The following is a 17,271-nucleotide window of genomic DNA, read 5'->3' as shown; positions in this document are numbered from 1 at the left end:
AGAGAGCCTGGTGTGGGGCTCGAACCCAGGATCCTGGGATCATCACCTGAGCCAAAGGCAGAGGCCCCAACCCACTGAGCCGATCTTTTTATTTTTAAAGTAGGCTCCATGTCCAGCATGGAGCCCAACACGGGGCTTGAACTCACAGCCCTGAGATGGAGACCTGAGCTGAGATCGAATGTCAGAGGGTTAATGACTGAGCCGCCTAGGCACCCCTGTATTTCTTAATGAAGGTTTTATTTTAATTCCAGTCTGGCTATCCTTCAGTGTCATGTTGGTTTGAGGTGTGAACTGTCATGTTATTGTACTCTAGCTGGCTTAACTGTGTACCTCGGGCTTTGCGCTACCTGAGTCTTGAAATAATACTACCACCAGTATTGTTGTGGGTAAATATTTGCCTACTTCTCATATTTCTGCAGAGTGAATTCTCAGAAGTGGAAATACTGGCTTGAAAGAGGCAAACATTTGATGATTCTTGGTACACGTTGCCAAGTGCTCTCCAGAAGGCTGCAATTTATGCTGAAAACAGCAAGCCAAAGCGAGATTCTGTAAATAAAAAAAAAATAAAAAAAAAAGTCACTATTGAAATAGACAACGAGATGTCTCATTTCCTCCCAGCAACGAGTATCTGGGAGAATTCAGGCGTTGAATGTGTTTTGCTCATGTGTCCGCACGGCTGGTCTGCCTGTTTCACCATGGTATTTGTGATTTCTCTGTTCATGGTCTTTTCCTTCTCCGGGCTGGAATATTAACATGAATCGATTCAGGTAAAGCTCTTTAAGTTTTAAAGAGAGACAACCCAGTCCCTTCCTTTCTCATCTCTCCCACTGCTCGTAAGCTTAGAATGAACTCTGAGATCTCAGAGTTTCAAAATCCATTTACTCTTATTCCCTTCTTTTTTCTTCTAGTTACATGGAACTGTGTAGTTCGATTTTTAGGTATTTAATTCTTGAGACCACCTTGTGCTTATTGCTGATTGTTGCGTAACTAATGACCCTAAAACATAGCGGTTGAATATAGCAGCAAACATTTATTTCCTTCCCAATTTTCTGCAGATCAGAAATTGAGAGGATGTCAGAGCCGGATGTCACCCTGGACTGGACTCATTTTGAAGGTGACATGCTCACAGGGCTGGCAAAGTTGGTGCCGGTTATTGGGGGGAGGTCTCAGCCCCCCATCACCTGGGCCCTTCCACGGTGCTCCTTGAATGGATCAAGCAGTCTGAAAGACTGGAGGTGGTCAAAATACCACCTATGGGTCAAAACTGGTCCATTGCCTGTTTTTATAAACTTCTGTTGGCATAGCAGCACGCCCATGTGTTTACATGTTGGCTGTGGGTGCTTTTTTTTTTTTTTTTGCAAGAACAATTTTAGCAGGTTGAATCATTGTGACGAGGATCACATGGTTTATGACGCATAAAATATTTACTATCTAGCACCACATGGGAAAATTTGCCTAGCCCTGCTGATGACCAAGACAGAAACTGCAACGACGTTTATGACCTAGCCCCGGAACTCACATACTGTCCTTCTAGAGAATTCTGTTGATCACACAGGGCACCCCACCTCTGATTTAATGTGGGAGGGACTCCAATATCAGGAGGTGACATTCGATCACAGGTGACCATCTTGGGGGTTGACCACTCCATGCCTGGAATTCGTTTGAGGGTATTTTTTCAAAGATGCTTGGTTGCTTGTCTATTTATTTTTATTTTTATTTTTTTTAGAGATTCTTATTTATTTTATTTATTTGACAGAGAGAGAGAGAGAGATCACAAGTAGGCAGAGAGGCAGGCAGAGGAGGAGGGGGAAGCAGGCTCCCCGCTGAGCAGAAAGCCCGATGTGGGACTCGATCCCAGGACCTTGGGATCATGACCTGAGCTGAAGGCAGAGGCTTAACCCACTGAGACACCCAGGCGCCCCTGCTTGCCTATTTATTGTCTATTTTTCGTTACTAAAGAACACTGATTTGGGGGCACCTGGGTGGCTCAGTGGGTTAAAGCCTCTGCCTTCGGCTCAGGTCATGATCCCAGGGTCCTGGGATTGAGCCCCGCATCGGGCTCTTTGCTCAGTGGGGAGCCTGCTTCCTTCTCTCTCTGCCTGCCTCTCCGCCTGCTTGTGATCTCTGTCTGTCAAATAAATAAATAAAATCTTAAAAAAAAAAGAACATTGATTATGTTCGGGACAGCAATCTGCTCAGTTTAAAACACAAGTCCCCAGACTCCCTTATAGCTAGAGGGGGGCCTTGACCTGTTTATGGCCAGTGAGATGCACAGGGACATAGATGCTAGGACTTCTGGAAAGCTCTTGTTTTTTATTAGAAGGGAAAACCAACCTCCTTTTTCTTTTCATTCTTTCCTTTTTTCTTTCTTTCTTTCTTTCTTTCTTTCTTTCTTTCTTTCTTTCTTTCTTTCTTTCTTTCTTTCTTTCTTTCTTAGTCATGCATAGCCACATGCAATTCGAGTGGTTCTGATGTAGTACGAGACCAGGATTTTATTTATTTTTTGTCTCCCAAATACTTAACTGCAAAATCAAACACACACACACACACACACACACACACACACACACACACACCTGTGTGCATCATGCAAGATTTTGGTCCATGAATTTGGTTTCCAATCCTATTGCTAAAGCAACATTGTTTCCATGGTTCCCACTGCCTATTATGTTTTCATATCTGGCAAGGCTTCCTTCCTCTTTTTCATTTTGCTTCGATTATCTTTACCACTTTATCCTTCTTGGGACTTATTTATTTATTTATTAAAAGAATTTATTTATTTATTTGAGAGAGAGAGAGTGCACAAGCCGGGGGGAGGGGCTGAGGGAGAGAGAGAGGCAGACTCTCTCTATTGAGCAGAGAGCCCAATGCAGGGCTCCATCCCAGGACCCTGAGATCACCACTGGAGCCAAAGGCAGATGCCAACTGACTGAGCCACTCAGGTGCCCTGGGGATTTTTTTTTAAGATTTTACTTTTAAGTAATTTTTAAGTAATTTTTTTTAGTTTTTTTAATTTTAAAATTTATTTTTTTAATTTTTAATTTTTAAAATTTTAAGTAATTTTTAAATAATTTTAAAGTAATTTACTTTTTTTAAAAAAAGATTTTATTTATTTATTTGACAGAGATCACATGTAGGCAGAGAGACAGGCAGAGAGAGAGGAAGAAGCAGGCTCCCCTCTGAGCAGAGAGCCTGATGTGGGACTTGATCCCAGGACCCTGGGATCATGACCTGAGCCGAAGGCAGAAGCTTAACCCATTGAGCCACCCAGGCGCCCCTTAAGTAATTTACTTTTAAGTAATTTCTATACCCAGAGTTGGGGTTTGAACTCACAACCCCAAGATTAAGAGTTATATGCTCTCCCGACTGAGCCAACCAGATGCCCCTCCTGCTTGGGAATATTTGAGCTGATCTGTCAAGGCCCCCACCAATTTCCCATAGTATTTTAATTCAGGGTCTGGTATTTAAGGACAGCTGCTCAGGTCTGGAGCAGGTCGGCTATCACTTTGTCTCCCTAGTTTTATTTTTTAGACCATTTATGGGGTCCGCACTGGATCATGCCAGACGTGGTTCTAAGGGTTACCCACCACTATCTGGTTTAGATTACACAATTTCCACGCTGGGCGTAGGTACAATTATTTCCTCCATTTCACAGCTGAGAACACAGACGTCCTTAAGCTGCCCAGTGCCTTGAGGCTAATAACTTAAACACCCAACTCTGAAGACTGTTGGAGCTCCTGCACCGTCCTGCCTCTCCACTGTGGTGCTGCTGTCCCCAGAGAAGCACTGTTCTCACCTAGAGATGACTCAAGGGATGGCAGATGTCTTGAGCCAGTCTTGGGAGGCAGCCAAATGCCCAGAGAGAATAATTTCTGTGAACCCCCTGCCTGTGTGGTCCTGGCTTCCCGGAGGGAAATAGCAGCAGCTCTGGGAGGGGCCAACTCTCTTGGCTTAGCCACATAAAATGCAGAATTTTTGTTCACCTGGAACTTTTTCCAACAGCGTGTATGACGGAGGGCTCTCTGCCACCGCTATCTCTTAAGCTGGCTGAGTCTCGATCATCCCACCAGTCCATCCATCAGTGGGAGCTTCCGGCGGGACTTGGGATTCCCCAAGGGTGAGACTGTTGCCAGGTTGGCTGACTGTCCATCGAGTCTGGGTCTATGCCCGGCTGTGGCTCCATGTGGCTTTCAGTCACCTGGATGGCTTTGAAGGTCTGGTTCATCCTTTAGGCACTGTGCCCAGGGCCCAGGATACTATTGGGGGCTCATGAAAATGTTTTAAATTTTATTTTTTTTAAGATCAGAAGAAAAAAAGCGCATAGACAATGATGAATACATAATCATGAACCTGGCCTGGAGTGCATTAATTTTTATACCCATGCAATTCTCATTATAAATGAAGGAAGGGGCCCCTGGGTAAAAGTGCTTATGACCCACAAAAGTCATTCTGAGACCCTGGTGCTCTCCTCCCAGGAAAGCCCCAGCCCCACCTGCCTCCTTACCCTGTTAGGGGTTGGGTCTCATCCTATCCCTGCTCGAAATCATCATGCAGCTTCCCAGCACACTCAGAGGGACCACAGCCGACAAGGCCCCCAGAACCTCCCTCTGCTACTCACTCCTTTGCTCTCTCTACTCCAACAGCACTGGCTGCCTTGTTATTCCTCAGACACCCAATATCATTCCTACCTCCGGGCCTTTGCACTTGCTCTTCCCTCTGCCTGGAGCCCTGTTTCCTCGTTCTTATCATAGTTCACTCTTTCTCATCCATCAGGCCTCAGCTCAAAGGTCACCTCCTCTAAGAGGTCCTCCCGGATTCCCCCATCTAAAACAGCCCACTCAGTCCCATCACTCTGCTTTCATATCCCCATATCCCTGGCTGAAACTCACTTGTTTGTCTCTTTGATAGCTGTCTCTCCTGGTTCTAGAGAATATGGTAACAAAACATATTATCTCTCACAATTTGGGGGGTTGAGTGGGTCTAGCTGGGTGGTTCTTATTTACGGTTTACGGTTCTGTTTACGGGGGACTGGAGTAATTTCCAGGCTTCCTGGCTCACCTCAGTGGCTGTGGATGCTGGCCACTGGCTGGGAACTCAGCTGGGGCTGTGGACAGCACCTGTCTGTGGCCCCTCCCCGTGGCTTGGGCTTCCTCACATCATGGCGGCTGGTTCTAAGAGGGAGCGCCCCAAGAGGGACCCGGGTAGGAGCTGCATCACCTTTTATGACTCAGTCATGGGGTCTAACGTCATTTCCACTGCACTCTAGTGGCTAAGGTAGACACAGTTCTGCCCAGCTTCAAGAGGGGATACCTAGGGGCACCTGGATGGCTCAGTGGGTTAAACCCTCTGTCTTCGACTCATGTCATGATCCCAGGGTCCTGGGATCAAGCCCTGTATCGGGCTCTCTGCTCAGCAGGGAGCCTGCTTCCCCACCTCTCTCTGCCTGCTGCTCTGCCTACTTGTGATCTCTCTTTCTCTGTGTGTCAAACAAATAAAATCTTAAAAAAAAAAAAAAAAAAGCGGGGGAGACCTAGATCCCCGGCTCTTGTCCAGGGGTGACAAGTTCGTGCTGAAGAAGAGCAAGTTGCATGGTCAAGATTGTTACAGCTCTTTTTGGAGAATACAGTCTGCCCCATCCCCCACTGGAATGCCACGTGCAGGAGGGTTTGGATGGTTCGCTGTGCTGTCCTCAGCACCTAGAAAGTGTCTCACTCACAGTAGGTGCTTGACACACCAGGTGCTTCTACTGAAACATCCTAATGCATTCATGAAAAATCAGGTGTTCTGAAAACTCACATTTCAAAACTAATGGGATATTATTTATATGTTTATGTAATATACAAATAATACATTACTAATGTTAGAGCAGGATATTCATTACAATATACATTAAATATATATTAAATATTATATTTAATAAAGATAATTGGGGGAAAATGGGGTTGAGGGGAGAGCAGTACAACTCATGGCACTTTGTACCCAGAGCACTAAGAAAACCGGCTGGTGTCCTGGCCAAACCCTTACTCCAGGTAACCCTTCCCTGGCATCTGTGCCAGTCCTTCTCCAGGCTCAAAACCCGGTGCCTGCCTGCCTCCTCCTTTGTGGTGATGGCATTTGCGTCTAAGGCCACTTTTAACCCAGTTTAAATCTGATCTGGCCTGTGGTTGTCTTTATTCATTTATTGTTTCAAAGTAGGACAAAATGTCTTTGCAATGTCTTCACCTTGAAAGTTCCCCAGGCAAGAGAGCAGAAGGTGTCAAAGCTATTGAAGCCCTAAGTGAGCCATGGAACCAAGTCACAGAACACAGCTGTGAAATGCAGCCATGAACTCCACACAAAACCCAGCCATGTGGGGCGCCTGAGTGGCTCAGTGGGTTAAACCTCTGCCTTTGGCTCAGGTCATGGTCCCAGGGTCCTGGGACCCACGTCGTCAGGCTCTCTGCTCAGCAGGGAGCCTGCTTCCCCCTCCCTCTCTGCCTGCTTCTCTGCCTATTTGTGGTTTCTCTTTCTCTCTGTCAAATAAATAAATAAAATCTTAAAAAAACAAAAAACCCAGCCATGAAATCTAGCCACAGAACCCAACACAAAACCCAGTCACAGAACCCCAGCCATGGAACACAGCATGGAACCCAACATGAAACCTAGCCATGGAACCCAACACAATACCCAGCCACAGAATCCGGCCATGCAACCCAAGCATGAAACCCAGCCATGGAACCCAACCATGAAATCCAAAGCAAAACCCAGCCATGAAACCTAGCCACAGAACCCAACATGAAAGCCAGCCACGAAACCCAGCCATGGAACGCAACCGTGAAACCCAGCCATGCAACCCAACCATGAATCCCAGCCATGGAACCCAACTGTGAAACCCAGCCATGGAACCCAACCATGAAATCCATAGGAAAACCCAGCCGTGAAACCTAGTCATAGAACCCAACATGAAAGCCAGCCATGAAACCCAATACAAAACCCAGCCACAGAATCCAGCTGGGGAACCCAGCCGTGGAACCCAACACAAAACTCAGCCATAGAACTCAACACAGATTCAACCCCAGAATCCAGCCACGGATTGTAGCCACAAAACCGAGCCACAGAACCCAACAAAAAACTCAGCCACAAAATCCAGCCTCTACTTGCCCGGTGGGAGGGCATTTTATTTTTTTTTTTATAGCTCTTCATATTTTTTTTCTTTTTAATAAAAAAGTCTTTTAAAATAATAATTTAATAATTCTCTTAAAATCAGATTTTCCATATGTTGTTCAGACTTCTCTTTAATTGTGAAAAAGTGCTAGAGGAAGAACACATGTGAACCAACACTTCTCTGTTCTCTTCACCTCTACCCTTTCTCCACACATCAATTCTAAGTGTCAATTCAAATTTACAAAAACAACGCGCGCTGAAGGAGAACCAGCTGTTGGTGCTGAGCTGGCCGGTAGGGACTGGAAGCCCAAGTGAAAGTGCAGGACCTCCTTCCCACCTCTCAGAGGCAGCCCATGTGTGCACGGATGAGACAGGTGTCGGCAGTGCTGTGGCTTCCTAGCTGGGGGCACTCAAGCACATTGTGCCCTGTTTCTATTAAAGGGAGCCCCAAGACCAGCTTCGCATGTGAGATCTGTGTGCCTGCTTAGAGAGAGGGCCCTGCACCGGCTCTGATGCAGGTGTACCTAAGGTGTACAATGTGTCAATTTGATACGTTGCGAAATGTTTCCCAGCATAACCACGTTAGCTACCACTCCCATTGTGACACAGACTTACAAACCGTTTCTTTCCTTGCGGTGTGTTAGCAACATTTCAAGTGTATGATACAGTGTTGCTAGCTGTAATCGTAAGGCTGGACCTTAGATCCCCAAGCTTTTAAAATTATAACTAGAAGTTTCTATAATATCTCACCATTTCCCCCACCCCCAGTCTCTGGTTAACCACCACTCTTCCTCTGTTTTGCTTTTGTTGTTGTCCTGACTTTGTAAATACTCCATATATAATGGAGATCATACAATCTATTTGTCTTTATCTGACTTTTTCCTCTGAGCTAATGCGTCCATCTGGAAAATTTTTTTTTTTTTAAAGATGTATTTATTTGACAGAGAGAGACACAGTGAGAGAGGGAACACAAGCAGGGGGAATGAGAGAGAGAAGCAGGCTTCCTGCTGAGCAGGGAGCCCAAGGCGGGCCTTGATCCCAGCACCCTGGGATCACGACCTGAGCCGAAGGCAGACGCTTAATGACTGAGCCCCCCAGCCGCCCCAAGAGAGAGAATCTTAAGCAGGCTCCACTCCCAGCGTAGAGACCACTGCAGGGCTGCATATCATGACCCTGAGATCATGACCTGAGTCAGAATCAGAGGCCAGAAGGGAGATGTGGGGCCCCCAGGCTGGACCTTACCAGGGTCGGTGGGAGTTCAGACGTAGTAGTCGATGATCACTGTTGGACTGGTTGTGATGTGTCTAAGCTCCCCCAGGGGAAGGGACAGGAAGCCCCCAGCTCTAACACGGGGTGCCTTTGGGGAGCCTGGCTGCCTCAGTCTGCAGAGCATGTGACTCTTGATCTTGTGGTTGGTGAGGTCGAGCCCCATGTTGGGCGTGAAGATTACTTCATAAAAATAAGTAAACAACCCTGGGTGGCTTTGTGTAGGCGGCAAAAACCTGTACTTCCTGAAAGGCAGGAGCACACAGGGGTCACAGGTGTGGGCTGTGGGGTCTGTGTGCCAGGCGGGCTGCCTTGAGTAGCTTATTCAACCTCTTTGAGCCTCAAAGTTTGCTTTTGTGCAAAGTTGGGGTGGCAGTGGTACCCGCACATTGTGTAAGGGGCTGGCTGGGAACTGGATAATGTGTGTAAAGAGAAAGGCAGTGCCTGGCACAGGAAAACCCTATTCTGACTCTTAACATCCCCCACTCGTATGTGACCTCAAGTCCGTACGGGGACCCGGGGGCACGGATTATCATTTCCATTTTCCAGATGGGAGATCAGAGCCCAGAGAGCTTGAACCCAAGGGGCTAGAGCTATGGATCAGATGCTGATAGAGCAGAGGCATCCAGCCTGTACACCTCTCCAGACTCAAGGACCCTCTCTTCAGCCCAGTTAAAGCCTCGGACACCAAAGGGAAACCAGGCATCCGGTCTATGAGTGGTGTAAGTGGAGAAGAGTTCACGGGAGCAGAGTCCCATCCATGGCTGGGCCTCCTAATTCCAGCCAGAATTCTTTGCTCCTTTTCTGGGTTCTGGGAAGATGGTTCCTTGTGTCCCGCACTGACACATGGATGACCCCAGTAGGACTGCCGCTGCTTTCCAATCCGGGCAGATCTCATCCTTCCTGCGTGGGGCCACACACAGTCTCCAGCAAAGGGCTGTGCTCCTGGCCAGCTTGTCTGCTGCTTGTAGATTGTTAATTTTTCTCCCCAGGATGGTATTTGACTTGCAAGGGGCTGTGGGGTTCACTCGCTGGAGCCCCCACTTGGCCCGTTTGGGGTTGGATGTTTCTGGAATGCAACTGACAACACGTATCCAAAAGTTTAATAAATGGCCTTTCACCCAGAAATTCTACTTTTAGGTCTTCATTCTAAGATAAAAATTAAAGAATTAGAGTTTTAGCAACATATATAATATATAGAATATATAGTAATATATAACATATATGCATACTACCTACATATAACATATTTATGTATATATATTCTACATATACATAAAATATATATGTAACGTAGTTAAATAACTATATGTAATTATATATAATAATATGTACACAATATAGTTATATATATATAATATAGTTATATCTATTATAACAATGGTAATAAATCAGAAAGCACCTAAGTGCCCAATAATAGAGTATTGGTTAAGTATATAATGGTATGGTCAAGTAGTAGAGTACTATATGATCACTAAAAAAAAAAAAAAGATGGCTGCGTATCTATTTATTGACACGGGAAAAGGTCTATTATCATGAAACAAAAAATGTAGTTGGAAAAGGAACCAGACATGGATAAGGCTAGTTAATGAGAGATGGGAACTATGGAAGGAAAAATTTTAAGGGACATGGAGGTTAAATCCAAGTATTCCAATAAAGAAGTTTCCAGAAGGAACTAGAATGGTCAGTAGAGAAGGTTCCAGAAGGAACCAGAATGGGCACACTCCTGGTGGGAGGAATGACCTGCTTTGCTCAGCGTGTACTGCCGGTGTCTCCGATGGTGCTGATCAGTGAGTTGGCATCCAATGAAAGACTACTGAGGAGAAGAACTAGGATTTGAAGAAATGGCAGGGAGGAAGTTGATTCTCTGGTGAAATTAGCTTCCATCTGAGAGGTAACCGGTTGTGAGGAGGCAGGTAGCGGACGTGCCATGTCGAGAACAAGGGATGCTGTGTGCGGGGGTGTCTGTGGCTCAGTCACTTATGGGTCTGACTCTTAGTTTTGGCTCAGGTGATGATCTCAGGGTCATGAGATTGAACCCCTACACACTTAGTAGGAAGTCGGCTTGAGGTTCTCTCCCCCCCTGCCCCTCCTTCCTAAATAAATAAAAACAAAACAAAACAAGGGATGGGGTGAAACTTCTGTATTGGAGGTCTCTAGCCCCTTCCCTGCTGGGTCCCAAGAAAGCCAAGGGTGCTCCCTCCACCCCATCAGCCCAGGAGACTGGAGTCCTGTCTGGGGAAACCTAATGGTCCCAGAGAAAATCTCTAGGGACTGACCCATAAAGAGGAGGGGCTCAGCTTCAGTGAAATCCCCCACCAATATGAACCCCCGCTCCCATCACTGTCAGCCCCTGTGCCTCGCATCCAAATACAAGATTTGGAGACACTATCAAAACGAAAGGCAGAAACCAGCGTAAACACCGGACAAACAAACAAACAAACAACGTCAGGGGGATAAAATGCAAAAAGCGACAGAAAAAGCAACAGAACCCCACCATGATTCTCTTCAGAGAAAGAGCAGAAGATGTACTGATTAGATCAAGAGCGTAAGAACAGAATGCTGGTTTTTAAAATAAAAAAGAGAAACAGCCAAGTTCATTGCATCATTGTTTTTGCTTGGTGGGGGTTTGGAAGGGCTTGGGCTCCCTCGCTGAGGGAGTGGGTGGCGAAGGTGGGGTTGTACAGCCCGGGGTCCTGTGGGGAGCTAGAGGGAACAGACCAGACTCCCCAGAAGCTCTGTGAGAGGATCTTCCTAACCCAGGGCTTCGTAACAGCTAAAACATGGAAACAGTCCACATGCCTGTCAACCGATGAGTGGATGATGTCGTCACATCCTTCCACATCCTGAGTCTCATCCAGCCATAAAGTCTCATTTCAGTGGGGGGGCGAGTCTTGAGGACTGCAGTGGAAGAAGGCAGCCGTGAATCACGGTCACATACTGTAGGATTCCATGGATAGCAAACGTCCACAACCGGCAAATCCGCAGAGACAGAAAGCAGATGAGGGGTTCAGGAGTGATGGCACGGGGGAAATGAGTTTTTTTTTTTTTTTTTCATTAGATGAGAACGTTCTGGAATTAACCATGCAAATCGAGTAAAAACCACCAAATTGTACACTTCAAAGGATAGATTTTATGGTGTGTGAATTGTATCTCAAGAAAATCCATAAATAAACGCATGCAGATTCTGAGTCAAACAAAAAGCAAAATGCCAATTGAGATAGGAAGAAACGAGAGCTAGAGATAATACAGAACCGTGTGGGTCGAGGTAAGACTCGTGCACACAGGACGGTATACATCTGGCAGAATCAGGGACAAAGAAAGAGATACGCCCAGATTCTCTACAAAGGGTGGGATTCTCCAATGGAAGAGATAAAGCGAATGAACAGAGGGAGAAAAACCCTGATCCTTGCCCCCACACTCTGGCCGCCCTCCCTTCCCCAAACCTGCCCTACAGTGTCTTGAATGACACAGGAAGCCAAGAGGGGAACTTGGGCACTATTTAGTAAACAGTAAAAGGAACTTTTTTCTCCCTAAAGATTTTATTTTGGGGTAATCATTATACTCAATGTGGGGCTCAAACTCACAACCTAGAGATCAAGAGTCATGTGCTCTTCCAACTGGGCCAGACTGGCGGGCCTGAAGAGAACATTTTATATAGAAATCCCCTGGGATACCTGGGTGGCTCAGTTGGTTAAGCATCTGCTTTCTGCTCAGGTCATGATCCCAGGGCTCTGGGATCGAGTCCTGCATTGGGCTCCTTGCTCAGTGGGGAGCCTGCTGCTCCCCCTGCTTGTGCTCTCTCTCTCTCTGACCAATAAATAAATAAATCTTAAAAAGAAAAGAAAAGAAAGGAATCCCTGAAACTGATAAAACTACTCTTGGAGAAATATCCAGAGCCTTAATCACCCCTTTATTAAAGAAAGGGACCATGAAGGAAACACAAACCTGCCTTCACGAATCAGACAAAGAACGAAACAAATATAGGAAGGAGATGTAGCCCAAGTAGTAAGAACGGAATGGATTAGAGATGAAAAAAACCCAAATGAATCAAATAGAGAAAAAAAGGTGAACACATACCTAAGAAAGTAGATTCTTTTGAGGAGACCCAGGAACAGATAACCTCTTACCACCCTGGTTAATTTTAAAAACTCAGAGCAGAAATGTAAACAAGATTAGGAGCTAAGGTCTCAGTCTCCAGGTAAACATGAAATAAGAGATCGCTCCATGCAGGTCCAGGCAACATTCTGAAAAAGCGAGACGAAATGAACAATTCCTTTTTTTTTTTTTTTAAGATTCTATTTATTGATTTGACAGACAGAGATCACAAATAGGCAGAGAGGCAGGCAGAGAGAGAGAGGGGGGAAGCAGGCTCCCTGCTGAGCAAAGAGGCTAATGCAGGGCTCAATCCCAGGGCCCTGAGACCATGACCTGAGCGGAAGGCAGAGGCTTTAACCCATTGAGCCACCCAGGCACCCTGGAAATGAACGATTTCTGAGACAAATGCACATTTTGATCACTGACCCAAGGGGAACATCTGATGAGGTCAGTTGTGCTAGGGGAGAATACAGAAAACTCTTACGATGCATCTGTAACTTCATTTTATGAATTCCATTTCATGACCTCAATTCCAAAGCTTAACAATGACAGGACAGAGGAGTACAGAGCACTTGAGAATGTAGAAAAATTCTAGGGGCACCTGAGTGGCTCAGCTGGTTGACCGTCTGCCTTCGGTCGGGTCACCAGGATCTGGGGATAGAGCCCTGTGTAGGGGCCCTTCTCCTGGGGAGTCTGCTTCTCCTTCTCCCTCTGCCCCAACCCCTGCTCATGCTCTCTCTCTCTCTCTCTCTCAAAATAAGTAAATAAGTAAATAAATAAATAAAATCTTTAGAAGAAAGAAGAAGAAAAAGGATGTAAGTCCAGGAACATATCCCAGTATATATGAAAATCTATATATGAGGAAAGTGGTATTTTAATTCTCAGGAAATAGGGTGATTTATTTTATTTTACTTTATTCTATTTTTAGGGTGATTTATTTTAAAAATGGTGTTGGCCCAATTCTGAACATCCACCTGCAAAAAACAAGTAGACCCTTAGTAAAGCCTTTGTTTATTGTTGAAACGATAAGCAAAAATATAGACCAGATAGGGCCAGTACTCAAATACAAAAGGATAAAAGTTCTTCTGGGAAATCTAAGTGACTATGTGTACAATCTGAGGACAAAAGAGAGTTTCCTTAGGAGCAAAGAGAATTCTGGGTGGTAAAAGATACCACAAAATTTTGAAGCAAGTAAATCAGATGACAAAGAGTATAAATTGAGAAAAAAATGATTCAAAAAAAAAAAAAGAAGAAGAAGACACAACGTGAATAAGTAGTGTACAGAGAAATGAATCCAAGTCACTCAAAATCATGAAGAAGTGCTCAGCGGGGCTGGGAGTCAGAAAATGCATATTGAGATAACCGTGAGATACTGCTTTCTCAAACTGGGAAAAACTTTTAAAAGTGCAAACCCTCATTGCTGGTGAAGCTGTGGGGAAAAGTGCACTCATACATGGTTGGTGGAAATTTGAATTCTTTACCCTGACAATATCGATTTTGGATGCCAATTCTTCCCATTTATGACTTGTCAAGGGCAACTTTTGCAGAGCAAATTGATTTTTCTTTTAGATTTTATTTTTTAATTAATTAATTTATTTATTTTTAAAGATTTTATTTATTTATTTGACAGAGAGAAATCACAAGTACACTGAGAGGCAGGTAGAGAGAGAGAGAAGGAAGCAGGCTCCCTGCCGGGCAGAGAGCCTGATGCGGGACTCGATCCCAGGACCCCGAGATCATGACCTGAGCCGAAGGCAGCGGCTTAACCCACTGAGCCACCCAGGCACCCCTAGATTTTATTTTTAAGTAACCTCTACACCCTGTGTGGAGCTCAAACTCATGACCCCGGAATCAAGAGTCATTTGTTCCAGGCACCCGGGTGGCACAGTCACTTAAGCAGCCGACTCTTAGTTTCAGCTCAGGTAGGAATCTCAGGGTCCTGATCTCAGGGTCAGGAGATGGAGCCCCACATCAGGCCCCACATTGGGCTCCACACTGAGCACAGAGTCTGCTGACATTTCTCTCTCCCTCTGCCCCTCCCCCACCCCAAGGTTGCTCTCTCTCTCTCAAATAAATAAATAAATAAATATTTTTAAAGATTTTGTTTATTTATTTGACAGACAGAGATCACAAGTAGGCAGAAAAGCAGGCAGAGAGAGGAAGGGAACCAGCCTCCCTGCTGAGCAGAGAGCCCAATGTAGGGCTCAATCCCAGGACCCTGGGATCACAACCTGAGCCAAAGGCAGAGACTTTAACCCACTGAGCCACCCAGGTGCCCCAACAAATAAATCTTTAAAAAAAAAAAAAAAGAGTTGTATGCTCTCCTGACTGAGCCAGCTGGCATCCCCCTCCCCCCTGCAAAATTTTAATTTTATTAAAGTTCAACATTTTTTTAACTTTAATGGATTATTCTTTTAATGCTGTTATCTAAAAACCTATTGCCAAACCCAAGATCCCCTAGATTTTTTCCCCATGTTTCCTTCTAGAAGTTGTATAGATTTTCATTTTACATCTAAATCTATGATCCCTATGTGTGTGTGTGCTCGTGTGTGTGCGATAAAATATACATAGTAAACAACTTATCATTTTAGCCATTTGTAAGTGTATAACTCAGGGGCATCCATAACATTCACAAGGCTGGGCAGCCACACCACTCTTTATTTCCAGAACTTTTCATCATCTCAAATAGCAACCGTGCTCGTTAAATAATAACTCTCCACTCCCCTCCCCCTCAGCCCCTGGTAACCCAGATTCAACTTTCTGTCTCTGAATTTGCTAATTCAAGGTACCTCGTTATGATCCATTTTGGGTTCATTGTTGTGAATGGTGTAAGGTGTGTGTCTAGACTCATTTTTGTGCCTATGGACATCCAATTCTCCCAGCACCCTCTGTTGAAAGGGCTGCTTCTGTGTCAAAGATCAGTTGCCTTTATCTGTGCGGCTCTATTTCTGGGCTTTCTGTTCAGCTTCATTGATCTATTTGTCTGTTCTTTTGCCAACACTATAGTCCTTATTACTGAAGCTTTTATAGAAAGTCTTGACATTGGTAGTGTCAATCCTCCGACTCTATTCTTTAGTATTGTGTTGGCTAGTCTAGGTCTTTTTTTTTTTTTTAAAGATTTTATTTATTTGACAGAAAGAGAGAGCGAGAGAGGGAACACAAGTGGGGGGAATGGGGGCGGGAAGAGGGAGAAGCAGGCTTCCCGTTGAGCAGGGAGCCTGATGTGGGGCTTGATCTCAGGACCCCAGGATCATGATCTGAGCAGATCTGGCAGATGTTTAACAACTGAGCCACCCAGGCGCCCCTAGTCTAGGGCTTTGCTTTTCTCTACAAACTTTGGAATCGATTTGTTGATACCTAGGACCTGACAAAGTCTATTCAAATTAAAAACACACAAGCCCTTCACTTAACATCTCACTCCTCGAAATCTTTCCCTTAGAAATAGAATCATTAAGTGCATATAGGCATAGGTATAAAAATATCTATTGCAATGTTTTTTTTACGATTTTATTTATTCATTTGGCAGAGAGAGAGAGATCACAAGTAGGCAGAGAGGCAGGCAGAGAGAGAGGGGGAAGCAGGCTTCCCGCTGAGGAGAGAACCCGATGCAGGGTTCGATCCCACAACCCTGAGCCGAAGGCAGAGGCTTAACCCACTAAATCACCCAGGCACCCCTACTTTGGTTTTTTGTTTGTTTCTTTTTCTTTTTGATCATGGAGAGAATAAAACCTATAAACTGAGTGGAGACCTGTCCTTGAGGATGTGGCTGAATAAATTATTGGTTCATCTACACCATATAGGGAAGATCATTAAGAAATTAAAAGGAGTGAATTTGGACCTTAGCAGAGGGTCTGAGCAGTTTCCATGGATATCTTGGGTGAAAAAGTGTATCCAGTATGATTACCTATTTATATGACCCCGTCTCTACTTTTGGTCTATGAATATGGACTTTTGCCCAGTGAGTGAGGGGTAGAGCCTGGCCAGAAACACTGTAGATGGTTAACTTGAAGGATGAACAATATAAGAGGAAATGAGAGAAAAAGAGGGTCATTTGCTCCCTTACAACAGCTGAAAATAGTAACTTCTCTCTAAAGCCGGCTTGATTTGGTAGAAACAAACACTCTTGTATTGTCTTACAAGAAATTAAAGGGGTGTCTGCCTGGCTCAGTCAGAAGAGCATGTGACTTTGATCCTGTGGTGGGGAGTTCAAACCCCATGTTAGATGCAGAGATTACTAAAAGAATAAATAAATAAACTTTTTTTAAAAAAGATACCAATGAAATTTTAATAATGTAATTTACTTAGCCCAGTGTGCCCCAAAGATCATCATCTCAACATGTCACAGTATTTTTTAAAGGGCTTAGCGAAGCGTGTTACATTCTTTTTCTTTTACGAAGTCTTCGGACTCTGGTGTGTATTTTTATGCTTACATTTGGATTCGGACTGGCCACATTTCAAGCGCTCACCCTGTGGCCAGTAGCCACCAATCTGCGCAGAGTAGCTTTGGAGACCATCCATAGGAGGACTCGAGTGCCCCCTAGCGGCAGGTCCGATCAACACCACCCTCCTGGACAGTCCTCCCAACTTTGAGTGGCTCCTGCCTGAAACCATCCGTAGCTGCTTGCTGCCTTCAGGTTCTGACCTTGGGTTTCATGCCTTTGTCTGGGATTATTGGGGGAACTCAAAGTGATAATAAATGTATATCATCTGGCACACAGATGCCCAATAGGGGTTGACTGAACTAATGGCATCCAGGAAGTTTGG

The 17,271-nt window shown here is 45.0% G+C and overlaps 2 long non-coding RNA genes across 2 annotated transcripts; both read right to left on the bottom strand.

The window, feature by feature from the left end:
* Window positions 1-220: 220 nt before the first annotated feature.
* LOC309866157 lies at window positions 221-8,568 on the bottom strand. The gene is made up of 2 exons (XR_014312468.1): window positions 8,386-8,568; window positions 221-546 (listed from the first exon to the last, which is right to left on the bottom strand). It is a non-coding gene; the product is annotated as an uncharacterized lncRNA (long non-coding RNA).
* Window positions 8,569-11,005: 2,437 nt separating this feature from the next.
* Window positions 11,006-12,586, bottom strand: LOC309866148. The gene is made up of 2 exons (XR_014312465.1): window positions 12,490-12,586; window positions 11,006-11,310 (listed from the first exon to the last, which is right to left on the bottom strand). It is a non-coding gene; the product is annotated as an uncharacterized lncRNA (long non-coding RNA).
* Window positions 12,587-17,271: the final 4,685 nt, after the last annotated feature.

Source organism: Mustela nivalis (assembly GCF_964662115.1).
Source record: "Mustela nivalis genome assembly, chromosome: 1".
In the NCBI taxonomy this organism is placed as follows: Eukaryota; Metazoa; Chordata; class Mammalia; order Carnivora; family Mustelidae; genus Mustela; species Mustela nivalis.
Note: the sequence above shows the minus strand (reverse complement) of the source record. Positions and strands in the feature narration are given on the sequence as shown.